General features: G+C 50.5%; 1 protein-coding gene across 1 annotated transcript in view; it reads left to right on the forward strand.

Moving 5' to 3' along the window:
- Nucleotides 1–21,363, forward strand: part of chrm3b (cholinergic receptor, muscarinic 3b) — a 277,943-nt gene that overhangs the window by 145,867 nt on the left and 110,713 nt on the right. The gene's annotated exons all lie outside the window — the stretch shown is intronic.

Consider the following 21,363-nt stretch of genomic DNA (forward strand, 5'->3'; position numbering starts at 1 on the left):
AATTAGTTTGGAACACTGGGTCATTACGGAAACATAGAACCATACATTTTCTGAAATAACAACAGAAAATGCTGGAAAAACTCAGCAGGCCAGGCAACATCCGTGGAGAGAAAATAGAGTCGACGTTTCAGGTCTAACCCTTTTTCAAAACTGGAAAGGAAATGAAATAGATCGAAAGGCAGGGCTAGGAGAGAACAAAAGAAGTGAAGAGACATTAAGAGGTATTCAAAACGAGACGAGATGGTGATAGGACTAGTGGAGACAAAAGACGACTCTAGATTAGGTGTGAAATGTTCTGGCAGAATGGGAGACAGCTGCCATGTGGGAGAGAGAAAAAAAAGTGGTGGGGGGAAAGGGCCAAAACAAAGATGTGGATAAAATATAAGCAAAAATGTAATGGGGGCCGAGGTTATGATCTGAAATTGTTGAACTCGATGTTGAGTCCCCTGTGCTGGCTCTCTGAAAGGCTACCAATTAGTCCCACTCCCCTGCTTGTTCCCCATAACCCTGCAACATTTTCCTATTTAAGTATGTATCTATTTCCCTTTTGAAAGTTACTATTGAATCTGCTTCCACCACCCTCTCAAGTAATGATTGTTCTCTTCTGCAGATTGAACCTGCTTTGTTAGTGCCCTCAGAACTCCAGGCTTGGGCTGGCCATGGATTGTTAAGTGCGCTGACAGACATACAGTTAGTGCTCAGCAGTGTGTAGATGAGTCACTTCCTTCCCATTTGAGTCACGCCAGACTCTTAACACATTGCAAGATTACACGCATTGGGACCATTGCTTCCCAGGATTGCCAAAGACCTCCAGATTTACTGAATTGGAAAGTTATTGTTTAGCAAATGAATATAAAGGGAGAAAAGGCTAGTGACAATTTGTAAAATCTAGATTTGCACTGTTTAATTGTTTTCACAGCAAACATGTTTTTACAGGTTGAAAAGTAAAGCTGCCTAAAAGCCAGTAAAACCTGCAGCTATCTGACCTCAGTAAATAGACACTTCTAAACATGTATGGGATACGGGGTCAAAAGCTGAGCTCAGAGTCAAATCGGTCGGCGAGGTTGCAAACCGTCAGGTTCAGCCTAAGACAGTGGCCAGTGAGGGGGCTAGGGATCGGACATTGTGACCGGGGCTGAAGACAAAGCTTTGGTTTAATTGGAGGAACTTTCTGCGCATCCAGGACTGGATGTGGGACACGCAGTCTGACAACAGAGAGGCAGTGGAGGGGTCAAGGGAGGTGGTGGTGAGGTGGAGCTGGGTGTAGTCAACGTACGTTCCCCAAACATGCTAAGCTTCCAGTACATATACTAGAGTTAAGAGCAGTCTTTATGAGAGAACTTCTTCTTAGGCAGTCCCTCGGATGATTTGCTTCCACATTAAAAATGAGTTCTCAGGTGACTGATGAGTCCAATGCGGGACCTACAGTCTCTGTCACAGGTGGGGCAGACGGTGGTTGGGGTGCTTGGGTTGATGTGCGTTCCTTTCGCTGTTTGCGCTTGGCTTCTGCTTGCTCCGGCACAGAACACAAGTACAAAGATTGCAGGTTTATGACTAAGTGCCAAGAGATAAATTATGAGCAAAGAAAAATCTTTCAGCAAATGAGTTATATTATCCTAGGTTTCCTTTTGTGTTTGCTGGTGATTTGATGTGATCTTCCTACCATTGTTTTTTCTAATCAATGATCTATTGATTTCTTTAATGGCACAGTGTAAACATCAAAAGTATCTTGGACTCTGGAGATGATGGGGGTGGGGGGAGGGGGGGGTCAGTATTTCCTTCCTCATTTCCTGATACTGTATTTAGTTTTGTGCTAAATCCCAGATGAGAGGCAAGGCAGTGCTGCACTATTTCTGGACCCGTGAAGTGTCCAGCAGCGAATTGACGGAAATCTCTTGCCGGGAGTCGTTACTGGTGGGCAGGCTTTCCTGCAGCTGCATGGCTTCTTTAAGCACACTGAGAATTGGCTGTGAGACCTTTGCAGCCTTTGCTCAGCATACAAGCACCAGCGACAACAGTGAATGCTTTGGCTTCACTCAGACTTTGGGGCAGAGCCTGAGGGAAAGTTGAAGAGCAGCTTCTGCCTTGCCATTGTGCCTGTGGGCTTACAGGTGCATCCGGACATTCGCAACTATCCTGAAAATCTCCTGCAGATTGATCCATGCTCATTCAAATGGAAACAAGCCAGACATAAGACATGTACTAACAACAGAAAGTGCTGGAAGCACTCAGCAGGTCAGGCAGCATTGGAGAGGAGAAACAGAGTCAACGTTTCGGGTCGAACCCTTTGTCAGAACTGGAAAAGGTTCGGGAGGAGAGATGTTTAAGCGGGGGCAGGGAGGAGGGGAGGAAAGAACAAAGGGAAGGTCTGTGGAAGGCAGGAGAGATTGACTGACAAAAGGGATGATAGTGTACGGCAAAAGGTAATGGGACAAGTTAAGAAACAAAAGATGGCTCTAGATGATGTGTGGATGATGATGGCAGCAACATTAACAGCTACCATGTGAGGAAACAAGAGGGGGGAAAAAAGAAATACAGGGGCCAATTTATAGTCTGAAATTGTTGAACTCGATGTTAAGCCCAGAAGGCTGTAAAGTGCCTAATAGAAAGATGAGGTGCTGTTCCTCGAGCTTACACCATAAGACATATACTAGCTGCTGTCAGATACACAGACGAGCACCCTCATACTAGTCTTAATTCACCCCGAAATACATTACCTGTTTTTAAAAAAAAATCAATGCATTTAATATTAAGCAGAATGGCAAAACGATCAACTTCTTTGATAGTAATCAGGTGAAAACTGGAACAATTAATATTGTTTGGTTATGGCAAAAGTCTTTCAAGATAGCAGGCTAATTTGATTACCTCTCTAGCAACAACTTCTCAAGCTCCTTATAACAAACTAGTCACGACGGCAAACTCATTTGTTCCTGCCTGCAGCTCCACATTCTGCCTTTATTGGTGCATGTCTGCCACTTAGGGATGTCACATAACTTGCGCGCTGATGGATTTTCCTTTCCAGGTAAGCGAAAATTGCACCATGCCGGTAATTACAGCTTACAGTCCTGCTGCAGTTATGATTGTGGAACAATTCGTGTGAGTAATTCCTTAGCCCATGTGAGCAGGCAGTTGCCTTAGAGTTACAGTTGTCCGTCTGAATTGGCTGCAGAAATCAAACGACTTTTGGTTTAGTCTGGCGGAAGATGAAGAGGCGGCGGGGGGGGGGGTGGTGTTAGGAACAAACTAGGGTTGTGCTCGGCTGCACCCCAGCATTCAGGCTTGTCGATGGCCTATTGAAGAGAATGCTACGGAGCTGCCTTTGTAGCCTATTTCGACTGACTGTCGGGGTTGACACACCGAATGTATAAATAATAAAACTATTGCCGGCAGCATTTCAGAAAACATACTATTAAATCCATGTGTATGTCTCACAAATACCCATTAGGTTTTTCTACTTTCAGGGTAGGTTTGAAAATGGTTCACAATGTGTACAGAAGAAATTGGTAACTGAACATTGAAGTGTGCATTGGTGTCATCTTCAGAAGGTACCAGTCTCTACAAATAAGTCTGTGGAAAGAGTAAATTAGATTAAAGGCAAAGATTTGTGTAATTAATAACAGCTTGCATTTATATAGCACCTTTAACGTAGCAAAAACACCCCCAAAGCGCTTCACAGAAGCATTATCAGACAAAATTTGGCATCGAACCAAAGGAGATGTTAGGGCAGGCTTGGTCAAAGAGGTAGGTTTTAAGGAGTATATGAAGGAGGAGAGAGAAATATCTGTCATATTGGGCAGAAACAACAAAAACCCAAAACAAACTCAATTGCTACTTGGCCCTAAACAGACAATACAACATGGCTACCTGACCACGGTAAAAGATAGCAAATTGAGAAAAACCTTGACTATGTACAGACTTAGTGAGCATAGCCTGGCTATCGAAAAAGGCAGACACAAACAGACCTGGCTGACAAGAGAGGACAGGATATGCTCTCACTGCAGTCAGGGAGTGGTGGAGACAGAGATGCACTTCCTCACAGCTTGTGGAAAATATCAGGGCATAAGGGGGAATTTCTACCCAAAATTCACAAAAATATGCCCTGAATTCAAAAATTTGAAGGACAACCAAAAACTCCCATACCTATTAGGGGAACAGAGAAATTGTGTAACCTTAGCGGCACACTATGTTACAGCTTGCCATAAACAGAGGGACAACCATTAAATCTAAGAATAGAGTATATACAAATTATATGAATGTATGTTTATACACTCAGGGATATATCTGTTTATACACTGTATGGATAGATCTGCATTTATGTGTTCAACCATAAATGTTTTTTCGATGCTTTGGCAACATAAGATGTACCTTGTCATGCCAATAAAGCGATTTGAATTGAATTGAATTGAAAATTGGTAGAGAGTGAATTCCAGAGCTTAGGTCCCTGAAGGCTGACGGCACGTTTAAAGAATACAGTGGGGAGAAATTTGACTTCACATCAACACTGCAGCCCCTGAGGCCGAAGCCAAATTCAGCTTTGGGCCTCAATTAAATCTCTGACTGCAAACTGCAGGCGCCAAACGGGGGCCCCGCTGCAGCTCGTGATCAAGGAGGGCGGGAGATCGGCCAGCTCCGACACTGCGTTGGTCAGCAGCTTGGGTCGGGCGTGGAGAGGTCATTCTGGAAGGACCTTGAATGAGGCGGCAGCAGGCCGGAGCTTGTTTTGTGTGGATGCAGGAGGAGTGTCCTGCCTCTCCTAGACCGAATGTGCAGGGCAACGCTCTGCCCATTTTACCATGAATTTTGCAATCAGAGTTCTACAACTGACGTAGAACCTCAATTTGCATAGTTACGCCTTACGCCTGCTTCAGGTGGGTTGCTCGGCCATTTACAGGCAAGTCCAGGGCCCCAAACACCCCTTCCAGGTGAAACAGCGATTTACTTGTACTTCTTGCAATCTAGTATACTGTATTCGCTGCTCACGATGCGGTCTCCTCTACATTGGGGAGACCAAACGCAGATTGGGTGATCGCTTTGCGGAACACCTCCGTTCAGTCCGTAAGGGTGACCCCGAGCTTCCGGTCGCCTGTCATTTTAATTCACCACTCCATTCCCACTCGGACCTCACCGTCCTTGGCCTCTTGCATTGTTCCACGGAAGCTGAACGTAAACTCGAGGAACAGCACCTCATCTTCCGATTAGGCACTTTGCAGCCTTCCGGACTCGATATCGAGTTCAACAATTTCAGATCATAACCTCGGCCCCTATTACATTTTTACTTATATTTTTTTTCCACCCCTTTGTTTTGAGTTTTCCCTCCACCCCCCCCCCCCCCCACCGCTTTCCTTTTTTTTCTCTCTCCCATATGGCAGCTGTCTCCCATTCTGCCAGTACACTTCACACCTAATCTGAGCCGTCTTTTGTCCTCACTTGTCCTATTACCATCTCGTCTGGTTTTGAATACCTCTTAATGTCTCTTCTTTTGTTCTATCGCAGCTCTGCCTTCGATCTATTTCATTTCCTTTCCAGTTTTGAAAAAGGGTTCACCCGAAACGTCGACTCTAATTTCTCTCCACGGATGTTGCCTGGCCTGCTGAGTTTTTCCAGCATTTTCTGTTGTTATTTCGGATCGTTCCCTGTGTCCAGTTTGCACCGGCGGCTAATTGCTAGGCCGTTGTATGTATTGTTCAATGATTCTCCAGTTTGGTTCTTCTCTGACTCCTTGGAATAATCAGGTGAAGACTGTTAAAGAGTGCCAGGGATCTGGTGTGTCTCTGAGTTTTAATTGGACAAAGGCAGTAGATTTACTTTCCTAATTACTTAATAGCACTTTGAGTGTTTTAGATTTGATGGTTATTCGAATTACCAGATAAACTTCCTTTTTTTCTCGTTGCTGTTTGTTACTACAAGGTTGGTGTTTAATGATCTCAGTGAAATGTTGACGTGAAGTTGGAATTATCACACTTTTATTTTGTTCCAGGAATGGTTAATTACCTCAGAATGATTAAAAAGAGCACTGAGCATTTAATGTTCTTTCTTTCAGTGTTTATTAGCAGACAATCGGTGTTTCTCTTTTGTTTGTTTTGCAAAGCTTTCATTGAGATAGGGCATTCATTTTGTACCGGTATCCAGGATACATGAACACTGTGCCTGGTCCACAGGTCATACAAGCATTTACTTTATGCACATACATATCAAATTTAAATCTAGATATATTAGTGTATCCTTATTCAATTAGTGTGTTTCACAGATTACTGTAGGCCTGAAGGAGGGCTGGTAGCTCTGTTTTCTCCTGTTGTACCTTGTTTTGTATATTTATATCTACACTTTTGTTGCCTCAACTATGGTTCCTTCCACCAATTTTACCACATACCGTCCTGAGGACACTGACTCAAGCTGGAATACAGTTCCATGGACAATGGCAGCCCTCCTGTTCCTCATCTATGTGATCACTCTTCATATGTGGCCTGTACGTACCTATTGGCTGGCTAATTGACAGAGGGAGCATTACAGTTGACTTGACCCAATACACACATAAATGAATAGTTGTGGGTTGTGCCCTGGACTCACAAAGATCAAAAGAATTTCTGCAAAAATTAATGGCTCCCTTTATAAAGGGAGCTGATTGGTACAAGGACTATTTTTGGGGGGCGATATGGGGATGGAGGATATGAGGGAGATATGGGGATGAGGGGATATGAGGGAAATATGGGGATGGGGGGGTATGAGGGTGGGGGGAGATTGGTGGGGTGGGGGGGAGATTGGTGGGGGGGAGATTGGTGGGGTGGTGGGGAGAGGGATTGGGGGGAAGGGATGGGGAAAGGGCTGGGGGGAGAGGGATGGGGGGATAGGGATGGGGGAGAGGGGATAGGGATGGGGGAGGATGGGGGGAGAGGGGGATTTGGGGGGAGGAGGATGGGGATTGGGGAGGAGAGGGGGATGATTGGGGGAGAGGGGGATGATTGGGGGGAGAGGGATTTTGGGGGGAGAGGGATTGGGGGAGAGGGGGATTTTGGGGGGAGGAGGATGGGGATTGGGGGGAGAGGGGGATTTTGGGGGGAGAGAGGGGGATTGGGGGGGAGAGGGGGTTTGGGGGGAAAGAGGGGGTTTGGGGGGGAGAAAGGGTTTGGGGAGGAGAGGGGGATTGGGGGAGAGGGAGATGGGGGAGAGGGGGTTTGTGGGGGGAGAGGGGATGGGGATGTGGAGAGGAGGATGGGGATAGGGGGATGGGGAGGGGATAGGGGGAGGGGGATGGGGAGGAGAGGGGGGATGGGGAGGAGAGGGAGGGGGGATGGGGAGGAGGGGGATTGGGGGGGAATGGGGGAGAGGGGATGGGGAGGAAGGGGATTGGGGGAGAGGGAATGGGGGAGAGGGGATGGGGAGGAGGGGGATTGGTGGGAGAGGGGATGGGGAGGAGGGGGATGGTGGGAAAGGGGGATGGTGGGGAGAGGGGAATGGGGGATGAGGGGGGAATGGGGGAGATGGGGAGGTGGGGGGATTGGGGGGAGGGGGATGGCGGGGAGTGGGGGATGGGGAGGAGAGGGGGATGGGGATTGGGGAGGAGAGGGGGATTGGGGGGATGGGGAGGAGGGGGATGGGGAGAGGGATTGGGGGAGGTGAGGGGGATTGGGGGGAGGAGGGATGGGGAGGTGAGGGGGATTGGGGGGAGGAGGGATGGGGAGGAAAGGGGGATGGGGTGAGGGGGGAGTGGGGGATGGGGGGAGGGGGATGGGGGAGAGGGGGGATGGGGAGTAGGGGGATGGGTGGGGTGGGGGGTGGGGTGGGGGGAGGGGGGATGGGGGGAGGGGGGATTGGGTGGATGGGGGATGGGGGGATGTGGAGGGGAGGGGATGGGGTTGGGATGGGGTGGGGTTGGGTTGGTGGGGTGGTGGGGGGAATTGGGGGTGGGGTTGGGGGGGATGGGGGGGTTGGGGTGGGTGGGGTTGTGGGGATGGGGATGTGGGATTGGGTATTGGGAGGGTGGGGTTTGGGTGGTGGGGGAATGGGGTGTAGGGGATGTGGATTGGGGGGTGAGGGGTAGGGTTGGGGGGGATGGGGGATAAGGGTGGGGGGGTAGGGGGATAAGGTTGGGGGGGAAGGGTGATAGGGTGGGGGGGGGAGGGGGATAAGGGTGGGGTAAGGGGGGGGGAAGGTGGATACGGGATGGGGAAGGGATAAGGTGGGGGGATAAGGTGAAGGGGCGATGAGACGAGGGGAAGGGAGTCCCCCCTCTGCCTAACACCCCAGACTGCAATTTTCATCTGCACCTGAGATGCACCCCTAATGGTATGGGCATCTGCCCCCATTATTTAAATGAGGTGACCAGCTCCTGCCCGTGCTTACATTGGTGGGGTCCGTGCCAGAGGTCTCTGATGGGTGGATCCTGGCAGATATGCTGGAACCAATTTGCCGAGGTACTGCAGAGCCACAATGTTTGCGCCCTAGTGCTTCAAAAATAATCATAGCAATAATATAGTTCTTTAAGGAAAAGAAAGCCCAGGCATTTCATCCTGGTTTCTGACCTACAGCCTCGAGAGCAAACGATCTTAAAATGGGAAGTATTTCTGAGCCGCAGACTGAACCAGAAAAGCACATTCCAATCTTTGAAGTTCCCTATCTAACAATAGAGTAAATTCTGGCTTGAGCCTGTGTTCACTTAACGACAAGTAGACTTTCTGGCTTAATTTGACACAGGTCCACCTTAGCAGCAGAATAATACATAACACTGCCATCCTTATAAAACAGTGCATCGTCTGGCTTCCTGGGAACTATGACAAAGGAGATGTACTATTGGTGTAAAAGTTGTTTTGCCATGAATACATATGAAATGGACACATTTTACTTTTGTAACATATTGGAATATAATGGAAGGAAATCTGAACACTGAGTACCATTCAAGAGTCTTCAAATTTTGTTGTTTTTTTGGTGCGTTTCATTTATTGGAAACTGACAGAGCCTCACCCAGGGACATGAAACCAGTGATTGAGACTCAGCAACAACTGCATTGTTCTTAAGTGCAGTGACTGGGTGAAATGTGAACACTTTTTTTAATCCCCTCCACCAGTTTGGTTTAAGAACATAAGAAATAGGAGCAGGAGTAGGCCAACCGGCCCGTCGAGCTTGCTCCGCCATTCAATAAGATCATGGCTGATCTGACCCTAACCGCCAATCTACTATCACAGAACTATCTCCTGAATCTAACAGAATTAGACACATGAAATAGGAGCAGGATCAGGCTACACGGCCCCTGGGCCCGCTCCGCTACCCACAGGGCCATGACAGATCCGAACCTAGACTCATGTCCAAATTCCTGCCCGCTCCCCGTAACCCTTAATTCCCTTTACTTCTAGGAAACTGTCTATTTCTGTTTTAAATTATGTAATGATGTAGCTTCTACAGCTTTTTGGGGCAGCATATTCCATGGACCTACCACCCTCTGAGTGAAGTAGTTCCTCCTCATCTCAGTTTTGAAAGAGCAGCCCCTTATTCTAAGACTATGCCCCCTAGTTCTAGTTTCACCCATCATCGGGAACATCCTCCCCGCATCCACCCGATCCAACCCCTTCACAATCTTATATGTTTCAATAAGATCGCCTCTCATTCTTCTGAACTCCAATGAGTAGAGTCCCAATCTACTCAACCTCTCCTCATATGTCCATCCCCTCATCCCCGGGATTAACCGAGTGAACCTTCTTTGTACTGACTCGAGAGCAAGTATGTCTTTTCTTAAGTATGGACACCAAAACTGTATGCAGTATTCCAGGTGCGGTCTCACCAATACCTTGTACAACTGAAGCAATACCTCCCTATTTTTATATTCTATCCCCCTAGCAATGAAAGCCAACATTCCATTGGCCTTCTTAATCACTTGCTGCACCTGCATACTAACCTTTTGAGTTTCGTGCACCAGGACCCCCAGATCCCTATGTACTTCAGTACTTTCCAGTTTCTTGCCATTAAGATAATAATTTGCCTCTACGATTTTTCCTGCCAAAGTGCATAACCTCACACTTTCCAGTATTGTATTCCATCTGCCAAATCTCTGCCCATTTACTTAGCCTGTCTATGTCCCCTTGCAGGTTTTTTTATGTCCTCCTCACTCACTACTTTCCCTCCCATCTTAGTATCATCTGCAAACTTTGATATGTTACACTCGGTCCCCTCCTCCAAATCGTTAATATAGATTGTAAAGAGCTGGGGGACCCAGCACTGACCCCTGCAGAACACCACTAGTTACTGATTGCCAGTCTGAGAATGAACCATTTATCCCAACTCTCTGCCTTCTGTTAGATAGCCAATCCTCTATCCATGCCAGAACATCACCCCCAATCCTGTGATTTTTTATCTTAAGCAATAATCTTTTGTGTGGCACCTTGTCAAATGCCTTTTGGAAGTCTAAATACACTACGTCCATTGGTTCCTCTTTATCCACCCTATATGTTACTTCCTCAAAGAACTCCAGCAAATTTGTCAAACATGACTTCCCCTTCATAAAACCATGCTGACTTTGTCCTATTAAATTATGATTATCCAAATGTCCTGTTACTGTCTCCTTAATAATGGACTCCAACATTTTACCTACCACAGATGTTAGGCTAACCGGTCTATAGTTTCCAGCCTTCTGTCTACTGCCCTTTTTAAATAAGGGTGTTACATTAGCAGTTTTCCAGTCTGCCGGGACCTTTGCTGAGTCCAGGGAGTTTTGGAAAATTATTACCAATGCATCCACAATCCCTACCGCCACTTCCCTCAAGACCCTAGGATGTAAGCCATCAGGTCCAGGTGATTTATCCGCCTTGAGTCCCATTATTTTACCGAGTACCACTTCCTTAGTGATTTTGATCGTGTTTAGCTCCTCCCCCCCTATAGCCCCCTGTTTGTCCACTGTTGGGATATTCTTAGTGTCCTCTACTGTAAAGACTGATACAAAATACACATTCAGTGTTTTTGCCATCTCCATATTTCCCACCATTAATTTCCCGGTCTCATCCTCTAAGGGACCAACATTTACTTTAGCCACCCTTTTTCTTTTTATATAACTATAAAAACTCTTACTATCTGTTTTTATATTTTTTGCTAATTTCCTTTCATAATCTATCTTCCCTTAATCAATCTTTTTGTTATTTTTTGCTGTCTTTTAAAGTTTTCCCAATCCTCTATCCTCCCACTAGATTTGGCTACCTTATATGCCTTTGTTTTTAGTCGAATACTATCCTTTATTACTTTACTTAGCCACGGATGGCTGTCTTTTCTTTTACACCCTTTTCTTTTCAGTGGAATATATATTTTTTGGAAGTTGTAAAATAACTCCTTAAATGTACACCACTGATCATGTATCGTCTTACCCTTTAATCTATTTTCCCAATCCACTCTACTCAATTCCGCTCTCATACCTTCATAGTCTCCTTTATTCAAGCTTAGCACGCTTGTTTGAGATCCAACCTTCTCACCCTCTAATTGAATATGGAATTCAACCATGTTATGGTCACTCATTCCAAGGGGATCCTTTACTAGGACATTTTTAATTAATCCTGTCTCGTTACACAAGACCAGATCTAAGGTTGCTTGTCCCCTGGTCGGTTCAGTTACATACTGCTCAAGAAACCCATCCCTAATACACTCAATGAACTCATCCTCAAGGCAGCCCTGCCCAGTTTGATTTGTCCAATTAATATGACAGTTAAAATCCCCCATAATTATAGATGTTCCCTTATTACAAGCCTCAACTATTTCCTGATTGATACTCCGTCCAACCGAGTTGCAACTGTTCGGAGGCCTATAGACTACGCCCACTAGTGTTTTTTTCCCCTTATTATTCCTTATCTCCACCCAAACTGTTTCATTATCCTGATCTTTTGACCCAATATCATTTCTCTGTATTACAGTGATTCCTTCCTTTATTAACATAGCCACCCCACCTCCCCTTCCTTCCTGCCTGTCCTTCCTGATCGTTAATTAACCTGGTATGTTTAATTCCCAGGCATTGTCACCTTGCAGCCATGTTTCTGTAATGGCCACAAGATCATACCCATATGTAGTTACTTGTGCCATTAACTCGCCTATTTTGTTACGAATGCTACGTGCATTCAGATAGAGAACTTTCAAATATGTTTTGTGACACTTAGTTCCTGCTTTTGCCCTTTTTATTACTTTACTTTTTACTCCATACCTTCTGCCCCTTCCTGACACACTCTGGTTTTTAATTTCCCCACTGCTACCTAGGTCTATGACCTTCTCTGTTGTTATTTTTATTATTTGCTCTCTAGGAACCTCCCCCCCACTAGTTAGTTTAAAGCCCTCTCTACAGCCCTAGTTATATGATCCGCCAGGGCTCTAGTCCCAGCACTGGCCAAGTGAAGCCCGTCCCAACGGAACAGCTCCCTCCTGCCCCAGTACTGGTGCCAGTGTCCCAGGAAGCAAAACCCATTTCTCCCACACCAGTCTTTGAGCCACGCATTTAACTCTCTAATTTTATTTGTCCTTGCCAAATTTGCTCGTGGCTCAGGTAATAACCCAGAGATTATTACCCTTGAGGTTCTGTTTTTTAATTTGACCCCTAGCTGCTCATACTCCTTTAACAGAACCGGCTTCCTAGTCCTATCTACGTCGTTTGTACCAACATGGACCACGACGACTGGATCCACCCCCTCCCACTGCAAGTTTCTTTCCAGCCCAGAGGAGATGTCCTTAACCCTGGCACCGGGTAGGCAACACAGCCTACGGGACTCTCGCTCTTGGCTGCAGAGAACTCTATCTATCCCTCTAATAATACTATCCCCTACCACTACAACATTTCTATTTACTCCCCCCTCTTGAATGGCCCCCCGTTCCACGGTGCTGTGGCCAGGTTGCTCATCTTCCCTGCAGTCCCTGCTCCTGTCCACACAGGGAGTAAGAACCTCGAACCTGTTGGCCAAGAGCAAGGGCTGCGGCTCCTCCAACACTACCTCCTGGATCCCCGTACCTGCCTCGCTCGTAGTCACACCGTCCTGACCCTGGCCATGTGCTACATCTGAATTAATTAAATTCATAGGTGTGACCACCTTCTGGTTAACTGAGTCCAGGTACTTCTCCCCCTCCCTGATGTGTCGCAGTGTCTGAAGCTCAGACTCCAGCTCATCAACACAGAGCTGGAGATCCTGTAGCAGCAGACACTTGTCACAGATGTAATCACCATGAGCCTCAATGGGGTCTACCGGCTCCCACATCTCGCAACAGTAACACATCACCTGCTCCATTCTATGTAATTAATTAAACTTTTTATTGTTACCCGATTTTAGATGCTAGTATCCCCTTTAATTAATTGGATTTAAATTAAATCAATCCCTCTAATTACACCAGTTAAATGGTTTACCAACAGTCACTCTGCACCAGAAAGGCCTTATTAAGTACAACCAGTTAAAGATACACTCTAGGGCGCTTATTTACCAACTGTCCCCACTACACCACAGAGACCCTAGAAAAAAAACGCCGAATTTAAGCTTGTAATGAAAAGGAGAAAGAAAGAAATACTCACCAACCAATCCAACCAATCACTTACCTGCTTCCTGGTGATGTCACACTTGGACTACTTTTTACCTCTCTCCTCTGCTGCTGAGTTGGTCACTGCCCCCTCACAGGTCCGATGCTCTGATCGCGCCTCACCTCGCAACTGCCGGTATTTAAGCTCTGCCGCCGGTCACTGCTCCCTCACAGGTCCGATGCTCTGATCGGGCCTCACCTCGCAACTGCCGGTATTTAAGCTCTGCCGCCGGTCACTGCTCCCTCACAGGTCCGATGCTCTGATCGGGCCTCACCTCGCAACTGCCGGTATTTAAGCTCTGCCGCCGGTCACTGCTCCCTCACAGGTCCGATGCTCTGATCGGGCCTCACCTCACAACTGCCGGTATTTAAGCTCTGCCGCCGGTCACTGCTCCCTCACAGGTCCGATGCTCTGATCGGGCCTCACCTCGCAACTGCCGGTATTTAAGCTCTGCCGCCGGTCACTGCCCCCTCACAGGTCCGATGCTCTGATTGGGCCTCACCTCGCAACTGCCGCCGCTTTTAAGCTCTGCCGCCGGTCACTGCCCCCTTACAGGTCCGATGCTCTGATCGGGCCTCACCTCGCAACTGCCGCCACTTTTAAGCTCTGCCGCCGGTCACTGCCCCCTCACAGGTCCGATGCTCTGATCGGGCCTCACCTCGCAACTGCCGGTATTTAAGCTCTGCCGCCGGTCACTGCCCCCTCACAGGTCCGATGCTCTGATCGGGCCTCACCTCGCAACTGCCGCCGCTTTTAAGCTCTGCCGCCGGCCACTGCCCCCTCACAGGCCCGATGCCCTGATCGGGCCTCACCTCGCAACTGCCGGTATTTAAGCTCTGCCGCCGGTCACTGCCCCCTCACAGGTCCGAAGCTCTGATCGGGCCTCACCTCGCAACTGCCGCCACTTTTAAGCTCTGTCGCCAGTCACTGCCCCCTCACAGGTCCGATGCTCTGATCGGGCCTCACCTCGCAACTGTCGGTATTTAAGCTCTGCCGCCGGTCACTGCCCCCTCACAGGCCCGATGCTCTGATCGGGCCTCACCTCGCAACTGCCGCCGCTTTTAAGCTCTGCCGCCGGTCACTGCCCCCTCACAGGTCCGATGCTCTGATCGGGCCTCACCTCGCAACTGCCGCCGCTTTTAAGCTCTGCCGCCGGTCACTGCCCCCTCACAGGTCAGATGCTCTGATCGGGCCTCACCTCGCAACTGCCGGTATTTAAGCTCTGCCGCCGGTCACTGCCCCCTCACAGGTCCGATGCTCTGATCGGGCCTCACCTCGCAACTGCCGCCGCTTTTAAGCTCTGCCGCCGGTCACTGCCCCCTCACAGTTCCGATGCTCTGCACCCTCTTCGTTAAGCTATCTGTCTTATAGAGCGAGCGCCTGCAGTGTTCTGCTAACAAGGGCTGAGGTGGCTACATTTTTTTTTTGCTTCTGTTTTGGATCGGCCGTTTGATATTTCAGACCCAACCAAATTACACTGGAGCCAGAGCTGAAGCTCAGGGTGTCACAGATTGATTCAGCTCTCAAAGGCTGACGTGGAAGTCATTAGAAACTCAAGCCAGTAAACAAAGATCCAAGGGCTAGATTTTCAGTTGCTTGCGCCAGCAGTTAGCGCCTTAAGAGAAGTGATTTCCGGGCGCTATGCGTGTAGCGCCCGGGCGCAGCGCAGTTTGCGCCCCGCCCCAAATTAAGTTGCCCGTTAGCGCCGGCGCAAAGTTTAGCGCCCGCCCGGATGCGCGCGCAGAAAATGACGTCACATCCTCGTGCAACGCCCTTTGGCCGCCCCGATTGCAAACTTCAGTCGGACCGCCCCATTGTGCGGCGGGCGGCCGGAGCGTTTGGAAAAAGGAACGCAACACAACCAGCGCGGGCCCCGGGGGGCGCTAATTAAAGGGAACGTCCTCTCCAGTATAAAGGCCATCCATTATTTCAGAAAACAGTCTTGTGCAACGCATTTCTGGAGACACAACAAGGAGGATAGCTAACTGGTTTCAAGCAGCAAGAGCCAGGTATTTTTGGACTCAGGCAACAGCGCTGCAAGTGGCCATTTGGAAATTAGAGTGTTTGCCAGGATTTGATGGGGGTTGCATGGGGTGCCAACGCGGAGCTGCAGCTCCATGTCCGTAGGGCTCGCAGACGTATTGTGAGAGGGGCAGCCCTGGCTAGAGGCAGAGGGGGCTACAGGCGTCGGCCACGTAGGCCTTACCCAGTCAGGCTATACCGCCAGCAGCGCTCCTACCTAAACATGAGTGCCGCGCGATGTGTTAAAAGGCTCCGATTCCGGAAGGGGGTGATTGCAGAGATCTGCCACCTGCTTCGCCGAGATCTGCGGCCAAAGCTCAGGTGCAGGACGTCTCTGTCGGTGGAAGTGAAGGTGACAGTGGCATTGAACTTCTATGCCACCGGCTCCTTCCAATACGCTGCTGGGGACATAGCAAACATCTCCCAGTACGGCGTGCATCGCTGCATCCGCCAGGTGACCGAAGCACTGTTCAGAAGGAGAAGCCAATTCATCTCCTTCCCCATGGCCCTGGAGAGCCAGCATCAGCGCGCATTGGGATTTTCCAGACTCGGGGAATTCCCCTTGGTGCAGGGCGCCATTGACTGTACGCATGTGGCTTTGCGGGCCCCTCTGGAGCATGGCGAGCAGTATCGCAACAGGAAGGGCTACCATTCTCTGAATGTGCAGCTGGTCTGTGACCACAAGCAGCGCATCATGGCAGTCAATGCCAGCTTCCCAGGCAGCAGCCACGATGCCTTTATCCTGCGGCAGAGTACTGTGCATGACATGTTCCAGGCACAGCCTCCCCCAAGAGGATGGCTACTCGGGGACAAAGGCTATCCTTTGTGCACCTGGCTCATGACCCCGCTCCGCGCGCCCAGGACCGCTGCTGAAGAGGCCTACAACGAGAGCCATCAAACCACCCGCAACATCATCGAGCTAACTATTGGGGTCCTCAAGCAGCGGTTCCGCTGCCTTGATCGCTCCGGAGGAGCTCTCCAGTATTCGCCGGACCGGGTCTCCCAATTTGTGGTGGTTTGCTGCATGCTACACAACCTGGCTATCCGCAGGACTCAGGCACTGCCACCTGACGTTGGACCAGCACCTCAGGAGGAGGAGCAGGAGGAGCATGAGGAGGAGGAGGAGGAGGAGGAGGAGGAGCAGGAGTACGTTCCCAGGAGGGAGCGACCAGGGCCAAGGGCCGCACGACGCCACCTTATTACACGGTACTTCTAAGCCCCCTGTCAGGGAATGGCCAGGGGCCATGAGGGAAGATGAATGCAGCCGCTCCGCAAGCCCTCAGCCGGCGAAGCCAACAAACACTAAGAAGAACAACCATGGAGACTGCATGAATAAAGATAATTTTTTATTAAACAAAAATGAAAAGCCCTTCCCACATGAATCCCCAAAAACAATAAACGGGCCCCACAAAAAGCCCAACAAACGACTCACTCCCACAAACTGGGGAGGAGCCACTCCACCTTTATTGAAACCGGGCCTCAACGTCGGCCTAACGCAAAAAAAAAGCCCTCCAAAAGCACAACCATGGGCAAAATAAAGATGGCCACCGCCATATTAAAGGAAAGCTGGCCACACCCTCTACTGAGTGGCCCGCGAGGGCGAGACCTTGCCCAGCATTTTGCCTCCCCTGCCCTGCCTGCTGCTCCTTCGCAAGCTCTGCCCAGTGGCTGCTGCGAGGCTGGGGGAAGGCGCCTGAGGCTCAGATGCCCTTCCGCCAGATGCCACTGGGGGGCGGCCTACACGGCGTTTGGGCCTCGAGGGGCCGTCTCCTGAGTGGCGCGCCTGAGCCTGGCCACCATCAGCTGCAGCCGCTTGCCCTTGACGCCCCAGAGGGGGAATGGCGGCGACGGATGGTGCAATGTGGGCCAGCTGGCGTCTGGGATGCGCTGGCTGGTGCTGTGGCGCGGTGGCACTCGGCCGGGCCCGCACTGCAGGATCCGCAGCAATCAGCCGACGGCCGGCTTGCTGGGATGGTCCAGCGCGGCGCCTGCCCTGGCGATGCCTGCCTGAGACAGCGCGTGTGGCAGCAGTGAGTGGCCCTCTGGTCCTGGTGTGCGCGCGCATCACATCCGCCAGGGTCTTGACGGCATCAGTTAGCATGCGGCCAGTCGCGGCAGTTGCTGCCCCGAACTCGCGCACACTGGTCGCCAGCGACTCGATGGCCTCAGGCATGCGCCCCACCACGCTCATGAGCTCCGTGTGGCGCCGGTCCGAGTCGTCGGCCATCTGATCGAGCTTCCGCACCTCCTCCGAAGTGAAGGTGTCCGGACTGGAGTCGCGACTCTCCCGCTGGGGAGGAGGGGGCCGAACTAGGGGACCCTTGCCGCGTTGGTGACGGCGAGTTTGCCGAGCAGCAGCACTCCCCTCTGATCCTTCCCCCCTTTGGGGGGAAGGCCGCGGGCCACGCGCACGGCTGCTGGGTGGCTGGACGCCACTGGTCCCAGAAGCTGCATTGCCCTGCGACAGTTCCTCCAGGCACTCGTCCAGTGAGGAGGTGTCGAGCATTTCCTCCTCTCCTGCGGGACGTGACTGTTCCCCCGAAGGTCCGGCTTGCTCCTCCTCCTCCTCCTGGTTGGAGGTGCTGTCACTGGCAGCCTCAGGGTCCTGGTCGTCACCAGCTGAAAGCAGGAATGCACAAGAGTAGCTTCAGAGTGAGGAGACGGCGTCAGCGAGGGAGTTAGGACTGGTGGGATTCAGCGCATTGGTGGGACAGTGGCAAAGGAGATAGCTCGGATGGGCCAGTGCGACGCGAGAGGGCCAAAAGGCGAGGTCCTTACCATTGCCGGGCAGTGGAGGGTCGGATACACCGCACGCTGTGGGGACAATCACACGTGCTCCCATGAGCACACACACGCGCTCCTCCAGCCGAGTGAGCTCCTGCAGCTTGGCGCGGCCACCCCTGGCACGGGCCTGGCGATTAAACGCTACTTTAGCCTGCAAGAGAAAGGACGGGCTGTAAGGGCGCAGTGAAGCCCTGATGTAGTGTGCACTGCCTCCCATGGTGGAATAGCTTGGACAGAGTGAAGCCCTGATGTAGTGTGCACTGCCTCCCATGGTGGAATAGCTTGGCCAAAGTGTAGAGTGCCGAATGGCCATTTGATGCTCATGACTGTCCCAATGCTGCTGGCTGAGGGCTGGCCAAAAGGACTTTCAGGTCCCTTTGCCCATCATGTCAGGTGTACATGCAAGAATGAGGAGGAGACTGGAAAGGCTACTCACCCTCACAATCCTGGTCAGATCGTTGTACTTCTTACGGCATTGTGTGTGGGTCCTGGGGGCCTCGCCGGTGAATGTCACCCTCTGGGCGATCTGCTTCCAGGCTTTGGTGTAGTCGTGGTGGGTTGGATTCCTCCCACTGTCTGGAAACAAGATCTTGCGCCTCACCTCCAGAGCTGTGAGCATGATGTCCAGATCACCCTCTGAGAAGCGCAGGGCACGCTGACGGGCCTTCTCTGGCGTTGCCATGACTCCCTGGGGCTGAGCAGTAGTGTTGAGGCCTCTTTGCAAGGCTGCAGTGTGCAGGGCGTGGCAGCAGACTAATTCGTCCCTTCCCCCTTTAAGAGCTGGTCGGCACCACGGGGTCTGCTGTCAGTGCAAAAATGACCGCACCCGTGCTGCGCCCCGCCTGGGCGCTATCCCTCTGGACCGCCGGCTTAGCGCCTAAAGAGAGTAGTGGAACGCCTCTTTTAGCGCTCCACCAACCTCTTAGGGCGAAGCCACTGAATTCCCGGCAACGGGGCGCTACTTTGGGGCGGGCGCTAACTTCGGGCGGGCGCTAAAGCTAGCGCCCCAAAACTGCCTAAACTGAAAATCTAGCCCCAAGTGCCTAAGCTCTAGGGCTAGATTTTCAGTTGCTTGCGCCAGCAGTTAGCGCCTTAAGAGAAGTGATTTTCGGGCGCTATTCGTGTAGCGCCCGGGCGCAGCGCAGTTTGCGCCCTGCCCCAAATTAAGTTGCCCGTTAGCGCCGGCGCAAAGTTTAGCGGCCGCCCGGATGCGCGCGCAGAAAATGACGTCACATCCTCGTGCAACGCCCTTTGGCCGCCCCGAATCCAAACTTCAGTCGGACCGCCCCATTCTGCGGCTGGCGTCCAGAGCGTTTGTAAAATGGAATGCAACACACCCTGGGGAGCGCAAATTAAAGGGCACTCCTCCTGCACTATAAACGGCAGTCTGCATGTGTTGTGTGGAAGGATCCAGTGTGTTGTTGTGAACGGTGTATTTATGTTTCCGGCCACCACCACCACCACCTCCTCCTCCTCCTCCTCCGAAAAAGACACATGCACCCTTCCCCTTTAAGAGCTCACTGGCACCAGAGTGTCTGCCGTGCGCTGCGCCCGAGCTCGGGCGCTGCGCTCTGCACCGCCGGCTTAGCGCCTAAAGATAGTAGTGGAACGCCTCTTTTAGCGCTCCACCAACCTCTTAGGGCGAAGCCACTGAATTTCCGGCAACGGGGCGCTACTTTGGGGCGGGCGCTAACTTCGGGCGGGCGCTAAGGTTAGCGCCCCAAAACTGTCTATACTGAAAATCTAGCCCCTAGACTTTACTAAGGACGAGTGTTGGACTCTTAAAAGTCGGGCATTCAACTAACTGAAGCTGTTTCATTCAGGTTTCAGGTGTTCAGCGTCACAGAATTAACTCAGTCAAAGAAAACCCATCTGCACAACGGGAATTAAAATGGCATGGATTAAATTCAGATTTAGCAGATGGCATGGCACACCCCTGGAAGCAGTCAGTTCGAACCATGAGCCTGTGTACTGGTGTGGTGCAATCCAGAAATACTGCTCTGGGGATTTGATGAACAATCCCTGTTTCTCTAGACTATGAACTTGAAGACATGGAGGCTGATAATGTGTTGGTTTCTGCCTGATGCTCACCCAGCACATGTGACCTCTATTAATGGGTGCTGTCGCCCACTGCACACCCATTGACAGGCAGTCAGACTGTCGCATTATTGACCCCAATATATTCTGTTAATCAACAATTAACTGACTTTATTTATGGGATCTGAAATACTAACTCTTCCTATTGAAATTGTTCAATCAAAATATTGACTTTGGTCAAATGGTCTTACTGAATTTTTGTTACGAACCTGCAAAAATAAAAGGAGTCAATATAGAAGTTATGTGAATCCCTGATTCAGGAATGATTTTTCTTTAATGACATTTAGGGGGAAAAATTCAGTATCGCCCCGTTTGGGGCGCGATTATCGGCCGTGCGCATAGTTTTGTGCTTGGCGCTAATTATCGCCTCCAACTGCAAACTTGGCTTTTATCGCCCCCGGAGTTCATTGGAGCGCTAAATCAGGCGCTACACACTTCTCAAGGTGCAAAGGCCGAGGAGCGAGGCGCTACCTCAGAGCGCTGGTGAAGCTCATGTGATGTCAGTCAGCAATGGAACACAGACACAATGGCGCGGGCCAGTTCTTAAAGGGGAGGGTTGATCTTGCTCTCCATCCACATCCTGCTCATTGCAGCCTTGAATCTCAGCCTGGAGAGACCTGTACATCAAATCTGCTGAACAATGGAGAGGCCCAGGGAAAGAGCTCAGAGTGCAGCCCCCACAGTCTCTTCTAAATCGAAACAAGGAAGGGCAAATCAAAATGAACCTGCAAAGTGCTGCTCAGTACCCAAAACTCCTTCACACAGCGTTGAATCTCTCCAGAAGTCTCTCTCAGAATGCGTGGTGCAAAAATGTCACCAACAAAAAAAGGCAGGAAGCGGTCGCCTTTAAATAGCGCTCCCCCAGTCCCTTCCTGACTGCAAAACGCTCCCCTCAACCTGTCGTTGCTAGCGGCAGGCGGTAAGGCAGGGGGCGCCACTCA

This window comes from Somniosus microcephalus, chromosome 3 (genome assembly GCF_052327205.1).
Source record: "Somniosus microcephalus isolate GS21.2 chromosome 3, FLI_Smic_1.0, whole genome shotgun sequence".
Lineage (NCBI taxonomy): Eukaryota > Metazoa > Chordata > Chondrichthyes > Squaliformes > Somniosidae > Somniosus > Somniosus microcephalus.